Below are 22,603 nucleotides of genomic sequence, written 5' to 3' on the forward strand. Positions count from 1 at the left end.
CACCTGTGCTTTTGTATGCAGGGCTTTCCTGTGTACCATGGGAAATTAGCACATGGCATGGGGCAGTGTGCCAGCTCTCAGTCAGAGCATTGTTCACAACCTGAATCAAGCACGTGTTAGCTTTGTGATACAGGATAACATTAAAAATATGTATACTACCCTCTCCTTCACAGATGGCAGAAAGAACAGTCCCTACTGGAGGGTTGGTGTGGAAATTAAATAAGTAGATACATAGGAAACACATGAACGGAGGCTCACAGAAAACATGTGCTCAGTAAATGTTAATGTGTTAGTCTGTGTGAGAAAATACACTGGCAAGTTCAGGGTCATGTTGAGTATCTTTCAGCTCTCTCAAAAGACTCTCAGAAGACTAACTATAAACTCATGCTCATAATCCCAGCACTTCTAGATGACAAGACGGAAATATTGCCATGGGTCAAGGACAGTATAGGTTATACAGAAAGTTCCAGACTAGACAAGAGTGCATTGTAGGACTATCTCAATCCCTTCTTCCCCTGTACCAACAGTGCTATTATGTAATCAATTCATCAGCTAATCAGAAAAACACTATGAGCAAATGTAGTACTGGTGGAGCTATGAAAGGCCTTTCAAAGTGGCTTACAAATTTTACTGTAGGAGCGAAACTTAGAGATGAAGTAGCTTTGACAATTTTAATAACTGGATCATCAGAAATGTGGACTCAGAGCCCAACGCTTGGTGGCTGTATTCATGTGATAAAGGCCAATGGTTTGAATATGAGACGTTCCCTACAGGTCTCCATGTAACAGGCTTTACCCACACCCATAGAACCATCACAAGGAGGTACAAACTTTAAGGGATGCCCTCCTCTTCCTCTGCTACACAGCCTCACGTGCACAGCCTCAAAAACAAGAGTCAGTCAGCTGTGGACCCCCCCTCCACACACACGCACACAAATTGTGAGCTAAAATGAGTTCTTCTTAAAAAGTTGATTAGCTCATCTTATTTTATTTATAGTTGTGGAAAGCTGATTAGAAATCTGATTCCATGGACAGGGAAAACCAGTATGATGTCATCACTCAGGAGGGAAAGAGATCAGGGAAATAAGATTTTAGTTGGTCTTAGAAGAATAGCCTGGAATCAGAACTGGATGTGGGAAGCCACCCAGGCATGGTGAAGGCAGGGTGGGGCTCCAGCATAGTACAGAAGGGATAATAGAGTATGTCATGAAGCTCAGCAGGCTTTACCTCGAATGGATGGAGATTTTGCTCCTAGGGACCTAGTGCATAAGCAAGGTCCTTGGCAAAAAATCTAGAGACATTCTTCCTATGATGAAATGAAGGGAAGTCATAGCCTTTCAACCATTCAGAGCTGACAGTGAGCAAAGCAAAGTTGTCTCCTCACTTGGAGATACAGAGACCCAAGAGCTTTAGAAATTTACAGATAGAAACAGCATTTCTTGGACATCCTCAAAACAGTGTTACAAGGGAACCTCACCCACTGCAATGTGTACATAAGTCCTGCAATCAATGCTCAGACATCCTTGAAGCAGTGTTACTGGGGAGCTTCTCCCACTGTCATGTGTACATCTGTCTTACAACCACCACATTGCACCACCCCATTTGTTCTTGCCTTTCTAAGATGTTCATATGTCTGTGCTTTGTACGCTGCAAAGAGTTGACCTCTGACAGACACAATGTCTGCTGCTTTGCCCTTCACCCCGGCGACCACAAACCACACCGGCTCAATTCACACGTCTCTCCTACGACAGCGGATCCAGACGAGGCTGGCTACGGAACAGATGCTCTGAGCAATTGCGAGAGCTCCTCTTGGAAACATAGCCCACGAGCTGCACATGCGGCACACTGACTGATTAAAAATACAAGATGAAATATTGCGGCCATCAATCCTTCTTGCACATGACTGCCTTCTAATGAAAGGGTAGAGCTTCCAGGGAGAGAAAAGAAATGAAGGAAGGGGTTTTATCCATTTCAGAGGAACACTTTGATACAATCCTGAAAATTTTTCTTGGTGAAATATTTCCTTTTATTACCCTCCATCATACAGCGTCTGTTTAATTTCCCCCTTTCAGCAGGTATATATTTCAGTTTTTAATTTAAAGAAAACACTGTTGCTCCTCATTGGTTTCCCCACTTCATTTCGTTTCCTATTTGCTAGTTTCTTTTTAGAAGTTCTATACTTGTTGTTGCCAGAGATGAGCAATTTCTTGTGATATTTTGTTCCCCAAAACTTTTGCTTGAAAGGGAGAATATGACCACAGGCAATTTAATTTCCCCAGACTTCAATTTCCACATCTGCCAAAAAAATATGCAATTTCTGCTTCAACCTCCAACACTTACAAGCATAATATTACCTTTATTAATATGTCCATATGCAATATTAAAAATAAAACATCTATGGTGCAATTATATCGGGCACCATGGGTGTGAGGCCAGGGTTTTGCTAGGATGACTCTGTAGGGCCTTAGTGAGTTTTATAATAAAAGAACCACTAAGGGTCGGGTAGATAGCTCAGTTAGTGAAGTGCTTGCGCTGTAAGCTTGAAGACCTTATCCATATCCCCAGAACCCACATGAAAAGCTAGGCTTACTGGCACACGTATGTAATCCCACTACTAGGGAGGCAGACAGGCATCCCTGGAGCTCACTGGCCAGCTGGCTTAGCATAATTGGTGAGCCCCTGTCTTAACAATAAGAGGGGGTAGTTCCTGATGAAGACACTTGAGATTGCTCTCTGACCTCTACACGCATACACATACCTATGTACCCAAATATATATCACATACACACAAATAAATTTATAAAAGGTGTGAGGCAGTGGCCCCCACATATTCCTCTTCATCCCTTTATCTTTCCCTGGCACCTAGTGATGATTCTATTTGTTTATTTTACATATGTATGTGCGAGTACATTGTTTCTGTGTATAAGCGTTCAAATGTATGTGGGCACATGTGCAGATACAGGTGTATGTGAGTAAACATTTTTGTGAAGGACCACCTTCATTCTCCATCTTATGTACTGAGTGAGAGACTCTCACTTGGACCTGAGCTCTCTGATTCAGTTCCCTTGCTAACCGACTTGTCTAAGCCCAACTCACCATGTGTGCATGTGAAGTACTTTACCCACTGAACCATCTCCCCGGGACTATATGTTTATTTAAATCGGTTACTGAAGGACCATTGTAGCTCCATGTCACACAAATTCTGGCGCACCAGATTCCATTTTAAATGGTATCTAATGTTCCTTCCCATAGATGAAGCCCTCTTAATGTTCTGTGTAGAATTCACATTTTCCTTTGAATGAGTTCTACTTCTGAGGACAGTGTTGCCAGCCCCAGGTGACCCATGGAGGATCTGTCTATTTCCTGACTTGGTTAAGGTGTCCTACATCCAAGACAAAGTTTTTCAAACACAGCATCCTGTTGCTATCATGTTCTGAAAAACCCAGACATAGAAGTAATTGCTGAGAGAGTGGTAACTGTAAGTCTTTATTTGCTTCTGTTGGTTTCGGCATCTTAATAGAGTCCCAAAAGGTCTTAAAACACTTTTCCCCATTGAGGGAAATACAGCAGAGTCCTCTGTGAATGGAAACTTGGTACCAGACTTTGTGAAGAGGAGGTTGTAAAAAGCATCCACACAGAACCATATGTGTCTTCACAACATGCCAATTGCTTGTGTATTCACAGGTGGTGATGGATAGATGCATGTGTGTTCGTTCAATTTGGGGCATTCGGCCTCGTGCTTATGCGTGTGAGCATATTTCACAGAAGCAGGCTGGGCCATAAATGTTGAAACTTTATCCTCATCTTTGGATAGAGTAATAAAAGTTTGTAGGCTTAAGAAAGCAATATTCCCCAGAATGGCGATATATGGGCATGATGAAACTGAGCTAAAATGTACAGTAATCTCTAAGGCTGACCCAAACCGCAGAGGTGCAAAGTGAGGGCCATAAAACAGAATTTAACACCCGCCACACTAAAAGTCACTTTCAGCCTCTGACCAATTTCACACAGAATTGGGAAATATGACTGATATCAGGGCCTGGGTCCCTGGGGGCCGGTGTTAAGAAGGAACATGTCAGTAAGAAGAGTGATGGCCCATTCTTAGAGGGACCAATGAGAGATGCTCTCTGTTTAATCCAGAGTCCCACCAAGCCCCCAGTAGCAAACTGCCTTTTCCACTCTTGGATTCCAGCTGTTCTGCAAGACAAGATTTGCAGACGTCCCCAGGGGATGCCACACTCTGAGGGCTGGAGGTCTCGCTGCGGAACAGGTCTCTTCCTTTCCAGGAACTTTAGTCTGGGACAGAGGAAAATAGAGCCTTTCCCACATGCCCTGTGTGTAATGTTCATTTCACCTCCCTTAAGGATTTCTCCATAATGATGGTTGAAGAGAAGCTGACAAATTAACCAGAAGTCTGGAATTTGCCTTGTATTTCATTCCTTTCTGGATTTAATTGGATAACTATGTTGAAGACTCAGGCATGGGTTTCTTTTCTTCTCTTTCCCCGATTTTCTTTCTTCCCCTACTCCCTTTCTGAGGTAGTATATCCTTATGTATATGTATTACTTTTACTGGTTAATGAATAAAGCCGCTTTGGCAAATGGCTTAGCAGAGTAAAGTCGGGCAGGAAATCCAAACAGAAATATATATATAAAGAGAGTAGGTGAAGTAAAGGAGACACCATGTAGTTGTCCAAGAAACAAGAGGTAACAAACCATGAGACTCATGGTAAAATATAAAATAATAGAAATGGGTTAATTTAAGATGTAAGAACTAGCTAAGAATATGCTTGAGCCATCAGACAAATGGTGTTTTAATTAATATTAGTTTTGTGCATTATTTGGGTCTGTGCAGCCGGGAAACAAAAGAGCAGTCTCCATCTACAAAATGGACCCAACGTCGGGCCTGAACCCATGATCCTGAAATTAAGAGCCTCATGTTCTGCTAACCGAGCTAGCCTTTCTGCATTTTTTTTTCTTATCCTAATATAAAACTCTGTAGAGTGAGTAAATTGTGTGTTAAGTTTGACCATGTCCCATTATCTGTACCACTAACTAGACCTACCTTTGACAACGTTACCCACAGGCGTATGCAAGTATTCATCTGCTCTGGTTAACTAACACCCATGACTCATGGTGGGCATCGTTGCCATGAGAGGAACATGTCAGCAGTGGGTGATTTCTACTGAACAATGACTTGTGTGTTGTGGCTACGCAAGCAGAGCAAGAGAAGATGAGCAATTATCTGTGGATATGATCCATGGCGACAGCAGATCTGGATGATTCAAATAGAAACAACTTTCTGCTTGCTGAACGTTTGGTGCTTGACTTAGCAAGATCATTGCTTAACTTTCTTTGCCTGTGGGAAGGCAAGACATGTGTTGGCTAGTTAGGGGAGAGTTTGGGGTCCTAACTGTGCCATCTGTTAACCTGACACGCAAGGTTCATTCTGGTTTTGAAGCCCTGATGTCTAAAATTTAAAAGTAGCAATACATACCTATCTCCCAGCTGTCTGGGAATCCAGACTGCATATGCTTCTTGGTTTTATAATCTGCCCAGAGAAATAAAACCATCACCTGGACCTGAGTAGCTTGCCTAATTGGATTTTTTTTTTCTAATTCTAGAGATGCCGAAAGTGTATTCTAATGTTGCCTTGTCTGAGTGACACTGCAAGCTGAGCCAGACCACTTACCTAGGCTTGAAGATTTACATTTTGATGATGTTTTGTAAGTGCTGTTTTATGTAGGGGGAAAAAGCAACAATTTAAGCAGCTGCAGAATTCCTCCTACATCTGCAGGAAGCCCTTTCGTCTGCCCAGGGCAGGTGGCAGAGTGAGTTTTAGAGTGGATTTGACCTGGTTCAAACCCCAACTCCAAAACTCACTCGGCATATTATCTCAAGAAAGTCACTTCCAGCTCTGCAGCTTAAAAGAGGAGGACAATCATTGTGATCACGTGGAAGCTGTTATGAGGATGAGAGTTTTCTTTTTTTACTACACATTTACTGTGCCTTAGAACAGACACAATGAGGGAGGCTGGGAAAATAACAATGAGCAAAGCAGGCAACTCACTGCCGTCCTACAGGGGCAACTTAGTAGGCAAGGCAGATGATAAAATTAACCAGGAAAAGAAATGCTAAGGGGGACAGTTGAGAATCATTAACCCATACAGATAGGGGTAGAGGGAAGAGCACAAACCTTCACTGAGAATTAGTAAAGACTGAGGTGAGGGAGGGGGTCTGGGATGTTTGGGAGAAGTGGTGCAGGCTAAACTGTATTTTCCCAAAGACAGATTGTAGTTCTAGCATCTGGTAACTAAAATGGGGGCTTTTAAAAATGACCTTTATCTTAAAAAATTCATGCTGAAATGAAGCACTACAATGAGTCCTCATCTAATATGGGCTTACTCTTTCTAAAAAGGTGAGATTCATACCAAGGAGATGGCTCATTCGGTAAAGTGCTTGCTTTCCAAACAAGAGAACTGGAGTTCAATCCTTAGCAACCACGCAAAAGCACCACAGGCCCATAATCCCAATCTCCAGAGGTAGAGACAGGAGGAAAGAGACTGTCTCAAAGAAGAGGGTGGAACACAGTTGAGAGAGACACCCAACACTGACCGGCCTCTCACCTCTACACCCTCGCCCACATCCATACACAGGCACCCATGCATTTGTGCACACACATGAGCATTTACAAACAAGAGGAATTTGAGACGTTGATCCACAGAGGGAGATACAAGGAAAAGAAAGCTTGGGGACTAGAATGGCAAGGCTACAAATGAAGGAATGCCAGAGATTGCTGGTGTTTGTCTGACTTTTCCTGGGGAGACAAGCAGACATCTCCTCACTCCGGGTAAGATGCCATAGACAGACTCAAGTAACAACAACCAGCCAAAGTCTTACTTAAGGAGCCAATGGCCTTATTGGGGTTAGTTAGAGTATGCATGAGGGACTACTTAAGGAACATGAATGACTCAAGCCAGCTGCATTACTAAAGAGCCCAGCAGCATGGATGATAACTCACGAGCCTGAATCTCTTGAGCTCCCTGTATAGCTCACAGGCATCTGGGCTTAGACAGTCCCCTCCCAATAGTGGTTATTGTTGTGAAAGCCTTGTGAAGCTTGTATGTTCCAGCTTTCTGAAACTTGTGAGTTTCACTTCCCAAGTCTTTTAATTCTCCTTCCTCCCTTGGTTTGGAATGCTTTAATTCAGAGGAAATGCCACACAACAGCTGGGGTATAGGAGGAGATGGAGCAGGTGAAGAGAAATCCTCCCTTAGTGTCTGATGAGGCATGACTCTGCCTCCACCTGGATATCAGCTATCCAGCTCTAAAGATGTAAAACGACAAATTCCTAGTTTTAAAAAAAGCCTATTTTAATAATTTGATTGAGACATAGCAAATGCACATATTCATGGCACACCATGACATTTCCACACATTTTACAAAAAAGCAGTGATCAGAGGAAACCAATGGGTATATCCAGTACATCAAACATCTGTTATATCTTAGTGTTGGAAGCATTCAATTTTCCATTTTGTCAAGAACTCAGCATTTAGGGTTTTTTTTTTTTTTTTTTAATGTCATTGGAGCCCTACTTAGCTGGATAATCCAGTGTTTGCTGAGGGAACAACAAGTTTAAAGACTCTGGACCAGGAATACGCCAGAACATTCAAAGAGCAGAGACAAGTATGTCCAAAAGGAACGTGGGTAGAGCAGAACGGGTGAAAAAAGGGCAATTGCAGGCCAAGTGTGTCTTTTCGGCCACCTTCAATCAGATTTTATTCTTTGTGGAGGAAACGCCATGGGCGGCCTATGATCTGACTTGCATCATCAAGTTATATATGGAAAGTTCCTACAAGTTAGCAATTTAACAAATTGTTCACTTATGCAGCCCACTTCTGATAAACACTGGCTGGAAAAACGGCAGGGCAAGATCTTCAGTACTTTTTACATGCACAGCTGCTCCCGTGCTGCTATGGGAACGTGTGTGCTTGTCCATTGCCATCAGCAGTTTATGGTGACAGATAACTTGTCTAGGCCTGCATCACACAAATGCCACTTATGCAGGCCAAACACACAGGAGGATGATTCATTTAAATAAATCTGTTTATTTAGCTTTGATTCTGTTTTGCATATGTATTTCTTTGGCTTGGCTTTGCGAAGATAATGAACCTAAATTGGTTTCTGCACGGCTGGTTGACCACTTCTGGAGAAACAGAGAAAAGTTTCAGAGCACAAGATGAAAGAGCAGTCCTTGACTGGACTAGCCTTGTTTACTGGAGATGCCTGGGTTACTGATGAGGAGGTGCTAGTGTTCCACTACGCATTTCATAGAAAAGCCCTCTGTAGTGGTTGGGGCAGGGTGATGGACAAATTTCACTCATTTAATCTGTGTTTAAGTATCAGGAATTAATAAGTAACTGAACTTGACCCCATTCACAAGTCATTTCGCAAATATGCTATCATATGAATGTTGACTGCTTTGTTCAGGAGGTAGCAGGAATTTGGGAGGTGGAGCCTAGTTGGAGGAAGTAGCCTACTGGGGGCAGGTACCTAGAGCATCTTGTACATGGCACCTTTCTAGTTTTCTTTATTCTTCCTGTATATTCTGAGGTGAGCATCCCCTTCCCCTTATTATTTTGTCAGGATACCTCACACAAGCCCAGATTCAGTGGAGCCAAATCATGAGCCAAATAAGTGTCTGTTCCTCTTAAGTTGTCTGTGTCTGATATTTTGATCACAACTACACAATAGTAGTACAATGCATCCAACAAGAAATGAAAGCACAGAAATGAAAGCTCCCTGGTTCTACTCTGGTAGTAGAGAAATCACAGTGCATTACAAGAACTCAGGAAGAATGTCGGTTCAGCCACCAACCATACAAAGACTTCCAATAGCTGAGATCTGAACTGAGGCATTTGATGAACAGAGTGTGCCATAGAGAATTGCAGGAATAATGCTCAGTGATCCAGAGAAAGCAGAAGGACATCTGGACAATGTCTTAGCACAGCCTCAGACACAGGGTTGGGATTGAGAGACATGTTCCATCCCATGTGGTTAGTAAAGAGGGAGGTGGCAAAGATGGGCAACACGTAAGACTGGACAGAGCAAGTAACACGTATCCTAAGTATGATACAGACAGATGAAAGATAGATGGGAATGAATGATGGGGAACTAGATAGATGATAAAGTTATAGGTGATCTAGATATAGATACAGATGGTATCAGTAGTACAGATGATGTAATGATAAATGATGATACAAGTGATATGATATAAATATAGATGACAGAGTACTTCCCACTTTCTCTTCTATCAGGTTCAGTGTGTTCAGACTGATATTGAGGTTTTTAATCCATTTAGACTTGAGTTTTGTGCATGGTGATAGATATGGATCTATTTTCATTCTTCTACAGATTGAGATCCAGTTTTGCCAGCACAATTTGTTGAAGATGCTCTCTTTTTTCCATTGTACACTTTTAGCTCCTTTATCGAAAATTAGGTGTTCATATGTTTGTGGGTTAAAGTCCGGGTCTTCTATTCGATTCCATTGGTCGACTTCTTGAATTTTGCATGCAAATGGATGGAAATAGAAAACACTATAAGAGGAACATGGGATGTACTCACTCATATATGGATTCTAGCTATAAATAAAGGACATTGAGCCTATAATTTGTGATCCTAGAGAAGTTAAATAAGAAGGTGAACTCAAAGAAAAACATATAGGCATCCTCCTGAACATTAACCTTCATCAGGCGATGAAAGGAGACAGAGACAGAGACCCACATTGGAGCACTGGACTGAAATCTCAAGGTCCAGATCAGGAACAGGAGAGAGAGCACGAGCAAGGAACTCAGGACCGCGAGGGGTGCACCCACACACTGAGACAATGGGGATGTTCTATCAGGAGCTCACCAAGGCCAGCTGGCCTGAGTCTGAAAAAGCATGGGATAAAACCAAACTCGCTGAACATAGTGGACAGTGAGGACTACTGAGAACTCAAGAACAATGGCAATGGGTTTTTGATCCTACTGCATGTACTGGCTTTGTGGGAGCCTAGGCAGTTTGGATGCTCACCTTAATAGAACTGGATGTAGGTGGGTGGTCCTTGGACTTCCCACAGGGTAAGGAACCCTGATTGCTCTTAGGGCTGATGAGGAAGGGGGACTTGATTGGGGGAGGGAGAGGGAAATGGGAGGTGGTGGCGGGGAGGAGGCAGAAATCTTTTAAAGAAATAAATTAATTAATTAAAAAAGAAAATCAATAATAATAATAATAAAATCTTTTTAAAAAAGAATAAAGTAATATTAAAAAAATAAAAAATAAAAATAAATAAATATAGATGACATAGACGATATGGATGTTGTAGATGAATATAGATAGAGGTATAGATATAGATTTGGATATAGACATATATAGGTAGTTTTCTAGTTATCAATAGTAATTGAACAGATGCCCAGATCCTGAATACAATTTTCAAATTAGTATGAAAAGGTCAGAGTCACACTCCTGGTGTTGGTTTTTCTTTTACTCTAGTCCTACATTAGAAAACCAAAATGTTGTTGATTGTGTTTTATTCTTTTCTCTTTTGGGCTCTTTTCTCTTTTGAGGGACCCACCACCCAGCTCCCAAACAAAACACATAGAGAGATGCTTATTCTTACTTATAAATGCCCAGCCTTTGCTTGACTTGTTTCTTACCAGCTTTTCTTAAATTATCCCGACTACCTATTGCCTCTGGGCTTTTTTCTTTTTCTTACATCTGTATATCTTACTTTGACTATTACTTCATGGCTCGCCTTGTGACTGGTCCCTGACATTCTCTCTTGCTCATTTCTCTCTTCCATATTTCTTCTTCTATTTATTCTCTTTGCCTGCCAGCCCTGCCTATTCATTTTCCTCCCTCACTATTTGCCATCCAGCTCTTTATTAGACCATCAGGTGTTTTAGACAGGCAAAGAATCACAGCTTCACAGAGTTAAACATAACACAGTATAAACAAAAACAACACATCTTTACATTATTAAACAAATATTCCAGAGCATAAACAAATGTAATACACCTTAAAATAATATTCTACAACTTTCTCTAGTCTGAGAGACTGGAAGCTGTAGCCAGATGCCCAGTACAACCTAGATTGTTCAGAGCTTGGTTAGCGGTAGGTAGATGAGGTTATAAAGTAATCTTACAGGGTTACAGGGTAACCACATGACTCTCACAGAGCAGAAAATAGAACTCTGCTTGTCGTAGTGGCCACTGCTCTTGTTATCACAAACTACCTATGTGGGCAGGAAGCCAATGGCTGGGTGAAAAGCTGTTTTCTGTTCTGCCAGTCTGAAACAACTTTCAACCCAGTTCAATCCAGTTGCTTATTTAACTACACACACACACACACACACACACACACACTGAAAAACAAAAGGAGAAGGACAGTTTCAGTCTTTTCTGGTCTGTGTCTTGTTTTAGATTTTCTTTCTTTTTTTTCGAGTGGATGGAGGGGAGAAAGAGCCTTTTAGACATAATCACTATAATTTAAATAGCATCTTGGTTTTCTTCCTGGCCTAAGGAGAAATTCTGGAAAGTAGGATTCCCAGTATATGCTCTGGTACTAGGGGATAGGAGGTATCTCAAGAGACTGATCAGGAACCATCAGAAGCCCCAGAAAACCTGGGAAGTTGTATTTATTCTACAACCCTACCCACCTTAAAACTGCTGTTTTAGTTAGAGTTTCTATTACTGTGAAAAAACACCATGGGCGTGGAAATTCTTGTAAATGAAAGCATTTAACTGGGTGGCTTACAGTTTAGAGGCTTAGTCTACGATCATCATGGTGGGACATACTGGTGTGTGGGGAGACATGGTGCTGGAAAAGGAACTGAGAGTTCTCCATCTTGATTCAAAGGCAACAGGAAGTGTACTGAGACACTGGGTATGGTTTGAGTATATCTGAGGCCTCAGTGTCCACCCTCACAGTCCACACACTACCTCCAACAAGCTCATACTTACATACTTACTCCATCGAAGCCACACCTCCTAATAGTGCCACTCCCAAAGAGCTTATGGGAGTCAATTACATTTAATCTACCACACTTTCACACAGCATCAAAACATTGCATGCTGTTCAGAGACCAAATTACCTGTGCCGAGTCCTGGCTTTGCCTCCTACCAGGATGCAGCTTACAGGATGATTTCATCTAATTTTCCCATCTATGAAATGAAGACATAGAAACTATATGGTATATTAGACAGAATGAAAGAAATTAATGCTCATAAAATTTCTAGAACACTGGTCGGCATCATTTAAGAGCCTGATGCTCCTTTACTATTGGCATCACTGCTGTTACTTTGATATAGACCTCACCTGAAGGACCTTGGGTGAGCCACTGAAATCACTGGGAGAATCATTTGTGGAATGAATGGCTTAAAAAACTGAATCCCTAAAATCTTTTCTGTTGCTAAGTCTTGAAAGTTTGGCCTGGCAATGTTGCCTTAAAAGTAAAATCAATAGTTAATGTTTTTACATGAATGACAGTATTTCCAGACTTTGTGCTTTTGAGGTTTAAAGACGAATGTCACTGATAATTGGAAAATGTTCTCATTTTCATGAATGATCTTCTCCATTTGCTCCTTATTGCTCATAAATCGAAAAAGTTGTCTAGAACTTCAGTTTTATAAAATGTGAGTGTTAGTGAAGAAATGCGGATATAAAGGCCGAGACCATTAGCTCTCCTTTCCCACTCCGATTTCGTGCAGGGTGTGTACAGCCTGCTGGCAAGGAGAATCCATCTCACTCTGACCCTGACCTTTACATAATATTTATTGGATTAGAAAAAACAATCCACAGAGCAATAAAGAGATCTGGGCATGCATTTATTATACACAAAACTGTACTTCATTTTGGAGAAATCTGTCCCAAACCTGCTCAGGTGAATCAGGCATAAGAAGGTCACTGCAGACTTAACAGAAAACCCTACAGATGTCTTTTGCTTTGGCCAAAGTGGCAACAATACGGGGAAGAGAAAAAAGAAGCAGGGTATTTTTCATGGAGGGAAGGGAACTTGAGCAATGAGCAGATGAAGTGACATTATTCAAGGTGACCTTAGTCAGCAGTCAGCTATGTCTGGGTTTGACACTGATCTTCACCCACAGATCTGGTTCCTTTTCCTCTTACTTCCTTGTCTTTTGACAAAACCCAGACATTCAAACCTTCTTCTTACCTCCAGAGGGATTCCAGTCAGGCCAACATCTCCCCAAGCCTCCCATATCTAGCCAAAATTCTTGCAGCCACCTTTCACCTCTCCTCATCTCTCAGAAGTCCTGTCCTTCTAAAGCATTTACCTTTCATTTAAAATGGATACATCTTAGATTGTGGATCTCAGAGGCTTGTTTGTAGTGGTATGTTAATAAATAAAGCTTGCTGAAGATCAGAATGTAAAACAGCTACCCTGGTCAGTCTTACAGATCAGGCAGTGGTGATACACATCTTTAATCCCAGTAGCCGCTAGTTTGCTATACACACTGGATGGTAGTGGTGCACACCTTTAATCCCAAGACTAGAGAGGAATATAAAATGGGAGGAAACCCCCTCACACAGTCTCATTCTGAGATTACTGGAGTCAGGATCACCATTTCAGACTGAGGTAGAGGTAAGAGCAGTGGCTGGCTGTTCTGTTTTTCTGATCTTCAGGTTGAACCCCAATCTCTGTCTCTGGGTTTTTATTAATCATGCTACATTTGTTCTTCCTTATTAAAGCAGATAACCCATTCTCATCCTGATATTCTGTGTTACAAAATGCCTAACAAAGAAACTTAAAAAAAAAAATCTCCTTTTCTGGCTTCCTCTCGGAGAGGCAGCTTCTGTCTCTCCTCTCTCTCTCTCTCTCTCTCTCTCTCTCTCTCTCTCTCTCTCTCTCTCTCTCTCTCTGCCTTTCTGTTCTCCTCCCCTTCTCCATTCCCTTCCATAACCACTAAATAAATATCTAACCTCACACACACAAAAAAGAAACTTTAAAAACTTACTTACTGTTTCTCAGTTTCGTCTACTGTGGCCAGGACATCATGGCTGCAGGAACTTGAGGCAACTGGTCACGCTGCACCTGCAGTCACTAAGCAGAGAAAGATTACTTGTGTTCAGTTTGATTTTTAGTTTTCATTTGGTCTCAACTTCCAGCCCATGCAGTGGTACTGCTCACATTTAGGGTGGGTCTTCCCATCTCTTGAATATAAATCTGTACACTTCCTTAATTGCAGGGCCAGAGGTTTATTCCTTAGGTGATTTTGGAGTCTGTTTATTTGACAATCAGTGTTAATAATCACACATTCTTCAACTCCAATTAACTGACCTCCAAACATTCATTCAAGTTGTTTCTGGGAGTTCTGTAAGCTGGTTCCTCGCTTCCGGAATTTCTCCTCCTGCTGTGCATCTTGTCTTCTCCTAGTTTCTCTCCTGTGCCCAGGACGGTCCTTTCATTACAGTACTGTCTGCTCTCCAGGAAGCTCCTGTTCTTTCACTGGGCCCCACCTCCAGAGGCCACACTTCCTCCCACTATCACCACCTGGGACCAAGTCTTTCATTATAGTGACCATAATGACCTCAGGAAGCAGAACATATTCTCATCACAGCAGGTACTACCTTTTTCTCTTATTAATAATGTGTATTCCTAAAAGTTTTAATTAGTGCTTATTTAAAATTAGCACATGCATTTATCTTCTCAAACAGTAAGCTTTTGGCTTATGGATTACTTTAGTTTGGTTCATATATTATTTTACCCATATTTATTATTTCCATCTATGTCTTTCCTTGATTATAGTTTGTCTAACATTCTGAGGAAGTTCTCTAGTAGCTATGAAGTGCAATCTTCAGCTTTCTTCTTCTCTAAAATAGATCCGTTTAAAGCAGTACATGTATCTTTAAGACTGGCTTTGGTTACATTTCACAAATTTATATCATTTGCTAAAAACAGTCAGTTAAATGTTTTCTAATTCCTTTAGTTGCTTCTTTTCTTTTCATTTTAAACCAAAGAACCATTTGTAAGTTCATTGCTTCATAGTCAAATATTGGCACGTCTAGTTGTCATGACATTGTCAAGAACCTTAATTCCTTCTGCCTCTAATGGCAGGAAGACACTGTTTGACTTCATCCTTTAAAGCTTCCTCAATTGTGTTCTGTATCACCATAGATTTCATTTTGGTTAATTGTTGGAACACGGGAAAAGCATGGATTCAGGTCTACATTGATTGACTGTTGATTGTGTCACTCAGATTTCCGTCTATCCTGGTTACGTCTTTCTTGCTATTTCTGTATACCGCTGAGAGAAGCTGATCATGATTTCCAACCACAACTGTAGACTTTCTACATTTCAACGTTGTCTGGTTTTACATCAACTATGTTGAGATTAGGCTATTTAAGCATTAGAAAATTTCAAATATTTTAAAACTCTGGCCCCTTATCACTATGAATTTTTATTTACACAAATGCCTTTCTTTGTTGTTTATCTTTTAGGATATTAATGTAGCTACCAGTTTTGTATTTGTGTATGTGTGTGTGTGTGTTGTTTGTGAGAGTCCCCGTAGTATTAATTACTGTCTTCTATTGTACCCACTGTAATAAGCTTGACTTACCTGGGACATTTATCCTCTGGCCATCAAGAGTGATGTTTGTGCCCACCTGTAGCCACTGTTTCCTGATTGCACATCCGTTCCTTGTGCCACCCCCTCTCCCTTTCTCACTTCACCTTTACAGCCCCTTCAGGGTTGATAATGTGCATATACTATCATGCTGTGCCTTTCTGTTACTCTATTAGTCACATGTTCTTACAATGTTCATTAGCAGTTACCCTTGAGCTTAAAGCCTGCAGTTTATTAAGGTGTGCTATAAATTAATTCCTTTCCCACACCCCCATGCAACACAGAAGCTTAAAACCTTCATTTCATTCTACTCTTCATTTCCTGCTTTGTCATGAATATTCATATAGATCTTAACTTCCTAAATATGTTTTTTTTCTTATTCTATTCTGTCTGCATTTGTTTACATTTCCCTATAAGTTTACTTCTTTGTTGCTCTTCATTTTTGTGTTTCCTCCTGGGATACCCCCCACATACACAAACTTTTTAAATCTCGAATTAGTTCTACTTCCTATATTCATTCCAAATAAAAGGGATTCCCACTAGTTTGCTTTGAGTTTATTTTGGAAATCATTAAAAACACAATTGTTGTGGCCTTTGCCTGGGGGTTCAGGGTCTCCTGAAGGCAGAGATTATTCCTCATTTTTTGGTTCCACAAGGTGAGTTCTTTCTCACCTGGGCTGAGAGCTCTCTCTAATATGAACTGCCTGTCTTTCTGCCTGTGATCTCTTACTCTTGACAGAAGTTTCTGCCCGCCTAGTCCCACAGTTGTTTTTCCCAAAGAAGTACACAGAGGCTTACATTAATTATAAACAGGTTGGCCTATTAGCTCAGGATTTCTTATTAACTAATTCTAATATCTTAAATTAGCCCATAATTCTTGTCTGTGTTAGCCATGTGGCTTGGTACCTTTTACCAGTGAGGCATTCTCATCTTGCTTCCTCTTGGTCTGCATAACAACGGTAGACTTAGCCATTCCTCTTCCCAGAATTCACCTGTTCTGGTTACCCCACCTATACTTCCTGCCTGGTTGCCCCACCTATGCTTCCTGCCTGGCTACTGGCTAATCAGCATTTTATTAAAGCAATATAAGTGACAAATCTTTACAGGGTAGAAGACAATTGTCCCACAGCACTTATTTCCATATGGTCAGAAGCTTCTATTCTGCTCATCTTCCTGAGGCAATAACAGACCAGTGTGGATCTCAATAAGCATTCTGCCAAATTCCCATATATGCACTATATGCATCACCTCAATTTAGCTTTACAGCAACATTCACGCTCTATGTGAGAGAGAATGGAAACTCGGAAGGGTTAAAAAATTAGAGATCACACAATTACAAAGAGATGCTACTATAACTCAAACCTGTCTACCTCTAGTTTAGTTTAAAGCTGAGACAGTTAATATTTATACTTAGTCTCTCTGTATTCCCCTCCCACTGATCCATCTCTACCCAAACCAGGCTTTGCTCCTCCTGAGAGCGAAGCATGGAGCATTATTTCACATCAGTGCCCTTGTTGTCTTTAAGTCCAATATCTCTGTGTCCTGTTTGCACTATAGCCCTGTTACTTCCACGCTTATACTTCATGTTGACAAACAAATGAACAAAAAAAAAGCCAACATAGAATGTCTGCGGTGCTGAAGATATAAAACACCTACCTAAGTGACACATTTCTGTTACCCAGTATCTGATGACAAACATTAGACACTAGAAATCAGGCTCAGCACCTGCCCTGAGGAAGTGGCCTTGAGTTGGGGAACACCTATGAAGAGGCAGACAGTTGCTCAGACTAGAAAGGACTTCATCATTGGGGCTGCTTAGTGGCTGTGACTGAGCGTAAAGAAGCGACTCAGGTGTGAAGAGCTGTGCGAAGCTAGCCTGAGTATGAGGTGTGTGAGCAGATCTCCGCAGGTGATGACTCACTGATCAAGTGCAGTGTGATGGGGAAAGAATACAGGAGAGAAAGCCGTGGAGTGGATAAAAGCAGATTTGCAATGTGCCAGGAGTGAAAGGAAATACAGTTATGTTTGAAGAACTGAAAATAAGTTAGAATTCTCAGAGCAGGAGTTCACTGTGAGTAACTGTAGTAAGATAGGAGGTGTGGACCCCAGACTGATCTCACATAGGCACCATCTTGACAAATTTACCCTTAAAGGCAACCTTAAGGTAGAGGCAGGTTTTGGTGTTGCACATTTGCAATTTCAAAAGATCACCTGTCTGTAGTGTGGAGGAAGTGTTAGAGAAAGAGACATAAAGGCATGGAGAGCTTGCAGAAGAATTTGCCTGCACCAGGAGACCAGTAGCAGTGGTTAGACTGAGAGTCATGAAGGAGTTCACACAATGATAAAGGAAGTTATGGCCAGACCCCATGATTGACTGAATATGGAGCAAGAGGAGAAGGCATCAGAGGATACCAAGACCAGAGAGGAATCAAGATGCCCTGTTCAATCCTTATTTCCTGCTCTTAGAATCATGCCTGGCAGGGGACAGCCACTTCAGAAACACATGTAGCTATTACTACTGTCTTCAAGGTATCCTAGAATAAACAGGACAGGAACACTACTGATAGAGCAAAGCCCAAGAATGGGAGCAGATCAGATTACAAGAGGAGGTGTTCTGTGTTGCAGTTTCAAAGGTACAAGCAGAGGAACCAACTGGATAGCAGAGCCTAGAGCTTAAGAAAGAACTGAGCTGGCCGTGAAGACTGAGATATGGTCCAGGCACTCAGGAAGGGTAAGTTGCACAAGTAGAGGATGAGAGAAGGCAACTGAGGGTCACAGGGAATTAACAGTAGAAAAAGATGACAGATTTCCCCAAAGCCTGAAAGCCTGTATGGGGAGGTGTGTGTAACTCATTGGAGTAGAAGGGGGTATAAGGAAGAAAACTAGACGCTGCAAACTCTAGAGTAAGCTTGCAGAGGAACCAAAATCAGGCATGATGAGCACGTGAGACTGAAGAGCAGTCTTAAGTGGTTATTAGTACCTGCTCATGGGCTGGGTATGGGTACCACAATGTTAAATATGAACTATTACAGAGAAGCCACAACAAGGCAAGTGCCAACAGGAGGGGAGAACTCTAGAACAGGATCCTCATGATCAGTAACCAACCAAAGGACAGGCTGTTGGCACCAGAGGAAGAGGGTTGGTAAACTCAGGGAGTGCGTGCTAGCAGGAAAGGCTTCTTCTTTTTTTTTTTTTTTTTTTTTTTTTTTTTTTTTTTTGGTTTTTCGAGACAGGGTTTCTCTGTAGCTTTGGTGCCTGTCCTGGAACTAGCTCTTGTAGACCAGGCTGGCCTCGAACTCACAGAGGAAAGGCTTCTAAGAGGATTTCAGTAACTCCTCTGATGATCACAGGGGAGAAGCATTCCTTATATGTGTCCTGACCCACTTGCAGAAGCTTCTCTAGTTCCTGAGGGTATCCTCAAGGTTTCCTAAAGACTATGGTCAGAGAATAGATAGCAAAGACAACTGAAATCACCTGAAGCAGGACTAAATGAGGCAGAACAGCACCCAAGTGTGGACCTTGGATGAGCAGGACCAGGACTTCCTGGAGATTTAAAACGCCACAAGACCTTCCAGTTCAGGATCCCTGGAGATGGAGACTGGCCCTCAGCATAGGTTTAACAGAAACCAATTGCCATAAATAGGCAGGCTTTAAGCAATGAAGTTTATTACCTCGCAGTTTAGAGGCTAGAAGTCTGAAATGAAGGTGCCAGGAAGGCAAGACTCCCTCTGAAAGTCAGAGGGAGGAACCTGGATGCTGCTGCTTCAAGCTTTTTCTGGACACAGGTGCTCATGGCTGATGGCCATTACTACCATGCCTACCTCCCTCCCACCCCTGGCTTCCACCCCATCTCAAAACTTCTCTGCCCTTCTCTTATGGAGACAATGATTATTTGGCCCACTTTGAAGCTAAGGTACACTCACAACAAAATACTTTACTGTTATACCAGAGCAAAACCTTTTCTGGCAATAATGTAGCATTCACAAACCTTGGGGATTTGAACTTGACTGTCCTTTCGGTTCTTTATCCAGGCCCAGTGATTTCTTTTACTATTAGACAGAGCAATAGTCCTTAACACTAGCTGCACATTAGAACCATCCAGGGAGCTTGTGACATTCCTGAAAAGTTCAGAGTTGCTAAGTGTCCCCAAGCAGTCCCAGTGGTGGCTCAGCTTTAGAAGCAGTAGTAGAGGGAAGGAAGAACGTGGACTGAGGAGGTCCAGGGGTCTCCATCCCAGAGTGGCCTAGATGGAAAACAGGATGTTGTGCATGCTAGGCAATTGCTTTATCACTAAGCTGAGTCCCTAGAATCAAAAGGATAAGGAGGACATAAAACTATGTGTAGCTCCTGCCTAGCTTTGGGGAAGGGATCTCTGTATGTATGTTTGCTTGTGTACTTCCTTGATTTGAGACAGGGTCTTGATATACAGTCCCAACTGGCCTCAAACTCATGATCTTCCTGTCTTAATCTTCCAAGAGTTTAGACTGCTAGTTTATACCACCACTTCCAACCTATTTTGACTGCTTGTTCTCTCAGTAGAGCCTAACCCTTCTGGGAGTGGAAATAAGCCTGTCTATATTCCTTTGGCCCATTATTACTGCGAAGGTGAAGGCAAGCTCCAAGCCATGAAGCAGGGCTTTCAGCCGTGTGTGTGATAGACTTCAGAGCTCTGTGTACCATTTAGCCTAACTGTAAACATCCAAACAGCTCTCCACCCACTCGATCTCGCTGTTCTGGTAGGTGGATGGATGGAATAGTTTAAACTTCTCCTTGTGGTCCTGTTAGAAGGAAGTTGGTCCGGTTGCCCCAGTATTCTATTACCTCTTGGTCCTAAGGATTTATTTTCATCCAACCACAGGAAGCATCTTCCATTTTAGGTTATAGTTATTTTCCAGCAAGTTCAATCTTGGGTTCGTTGCCTTTGGCTATTTACCTAGCATTCTGTTGAGTCAAAGTGTTTCCCAGGAAGATTGCTTAAAAGAATGAGAAACAAATTCCAAAGTTTTAAGTGTTTTTTTTTTGTTGTTGTTGCTGTTGTTGTTTATTTTGTTTTGCTTTACTCAAGGAAATAAAAGATGACCTATTGGGCATTTAATTGTCAGGTACTAGAGCTACTGGAGGTTTCAATCTTTGTATAGCTGAGAATTTAGGCAAGACAATTAAGTGCAAATGAGCAAAGTTCTCTATAAACAATACAGAACTGTAGCGATGACAGAGTCTGTGGTGGAGGATTACATAATACTTCTGAGATCTAACACAATTGGGCAGAGTTGGCAAGGTCAGGGGGTCTTTCTTCAGGACTGGGCTCTGCAGCTGAGGTGTCAAGTTTGATTAGTGATTGTCCACATGAAGGGGGAAGGTGGCGCCCTTCAGGTCAGAAGGTCAGCTGTAAATGGCTGTATGCAGGGTGATCCTCTTCACCCCAGTATCCTTAGCATCTTGTCTTTCCTTCCTTTGTCTTTTTGTCATGATGTCATGACGATACAGCCTCCAGGTACAGAGTTTGTATTCAAGTAATGAGACAGGGGGAAGGGGTCAACACTTAGATCTGTCTATTTTGTGGGTCGTTAAATCGGCACCAGAAGTCCTGCAGCAGGAGTCTTTTTCTTACCATTAGACAAACACTCTCACTTTGATCAGTCACTGATGCAGACGAATAGAATTGATGGGATTGGTCCAAGTCTAGAGACGGATGTCTTCTTTGCAAGAGTATGGGGTGAAGTAGGAGTTTCTGAGCAGAGATACAATTACTGAAAGTTGCTGTCAGAAGAGTCTGTCACAGAGGCTGCAACAACGGCCCATGGAGAAAAGTGGAATTGGGTGAGAAGTCCCACAGCAGAACACCTCGGTTTACAAGAAGTAAGAGAGAAGGATCTTTCTGTAAATCCAGTAGACAGAGGAGCTAGGAAGGTGGGGTCACAGCTGACTGGGTCATTGTTTTTCTCTGGTTGCTTATTATGTTCCCTCAAGGAAGTTGTCTTCATTTTCTTTCTATTGTTACTGCCCAGTACTGAGATTGGGTAATTTTTAAAGCATGGGATATTGGGCTTAGGGCTCTAAGACTCCAAGAACATGATGCTGGCATCTGATTAGTATTTGTTGACATGACTGAAGGCATCACATAAAAACACAGAGCAACAACAGGTGTTTGTTCAACATTCTCTTCCTCTTAATTTAAAGCCCCCAGTCACATACTGGGGATCACTCTCATGACCTTCTAACTCCAGTTATCTCCCATAGGCATCTCCTCCAAGTACCACCAATGTATGAACTTGAGGATTAAGTTTGAATATGAGTTTATGAATAGATCGCTCAATCAGGACAAATTCTCAGCAGCTCCCTCCTCTCTGCTGCCTCCCGTCTAGGAACAGTATCTCCAGTCTCTCTTCACCAAACCTTCTCCAGAGGGAAACTTAGACCTTGCTTAGATCTTCCTGATGATGGCTTTGGCGATGCAATACCAAAGACAGGACTAGGTGAGTGTGGTAGTTTGAGTAAGAAGAGCTCCCATGGGATCATAGATTTGAATGTTTGGTCACTGTGGAGTGGTGTTACTTGACAGGGTTAGGAGGTGTGGCCTTGTTGGAGGAAGTGAGTCACTAGGGAACGGGCTTTGAGGTTTCAGGAGTTCAAGCCAGGACTGGTGGCTCACTCTTCCTTCCTGTCGCTTGCAGGAACTCTCAACCTCCTCTCCAACACCACACATGTCTGCATGCCACCATGCTCCTGCCATGATGGTGATGGAATAAACCTCTGGAACTCTAAACAAATCTCCAGTTAAGTGCTTTCCTTTATAAGAGTTGCTGTGGTCATGGTGTCTTTTCACAAAAATAGAACATTGACTGAGAGAGTGAGGTAGAAGAAAAGAATTCCAGAGGTTCTCACCCCACCCCTGTCCCCAAGTGTATCTTGATTTTTTTATCCTCTGAGCCTCATATACAGAATAATATCCCATATTTCAACATAAAAATTCTATTATTT

The sequence above is a fragment of the Chionomys nivalis genome, chromosome 5, assembly GCF_950005125.1.
Source record: "Chionomys nivalis chromosome 5, mChiNiv1.1, whole genome shotgun sequence".
NCBI classification, from domain to species: Eukaryota; Metazoa; Chordata; class Mammalia; order Rodentia; family Cricetidae; genus Chionomys; species Chionomys nivalis.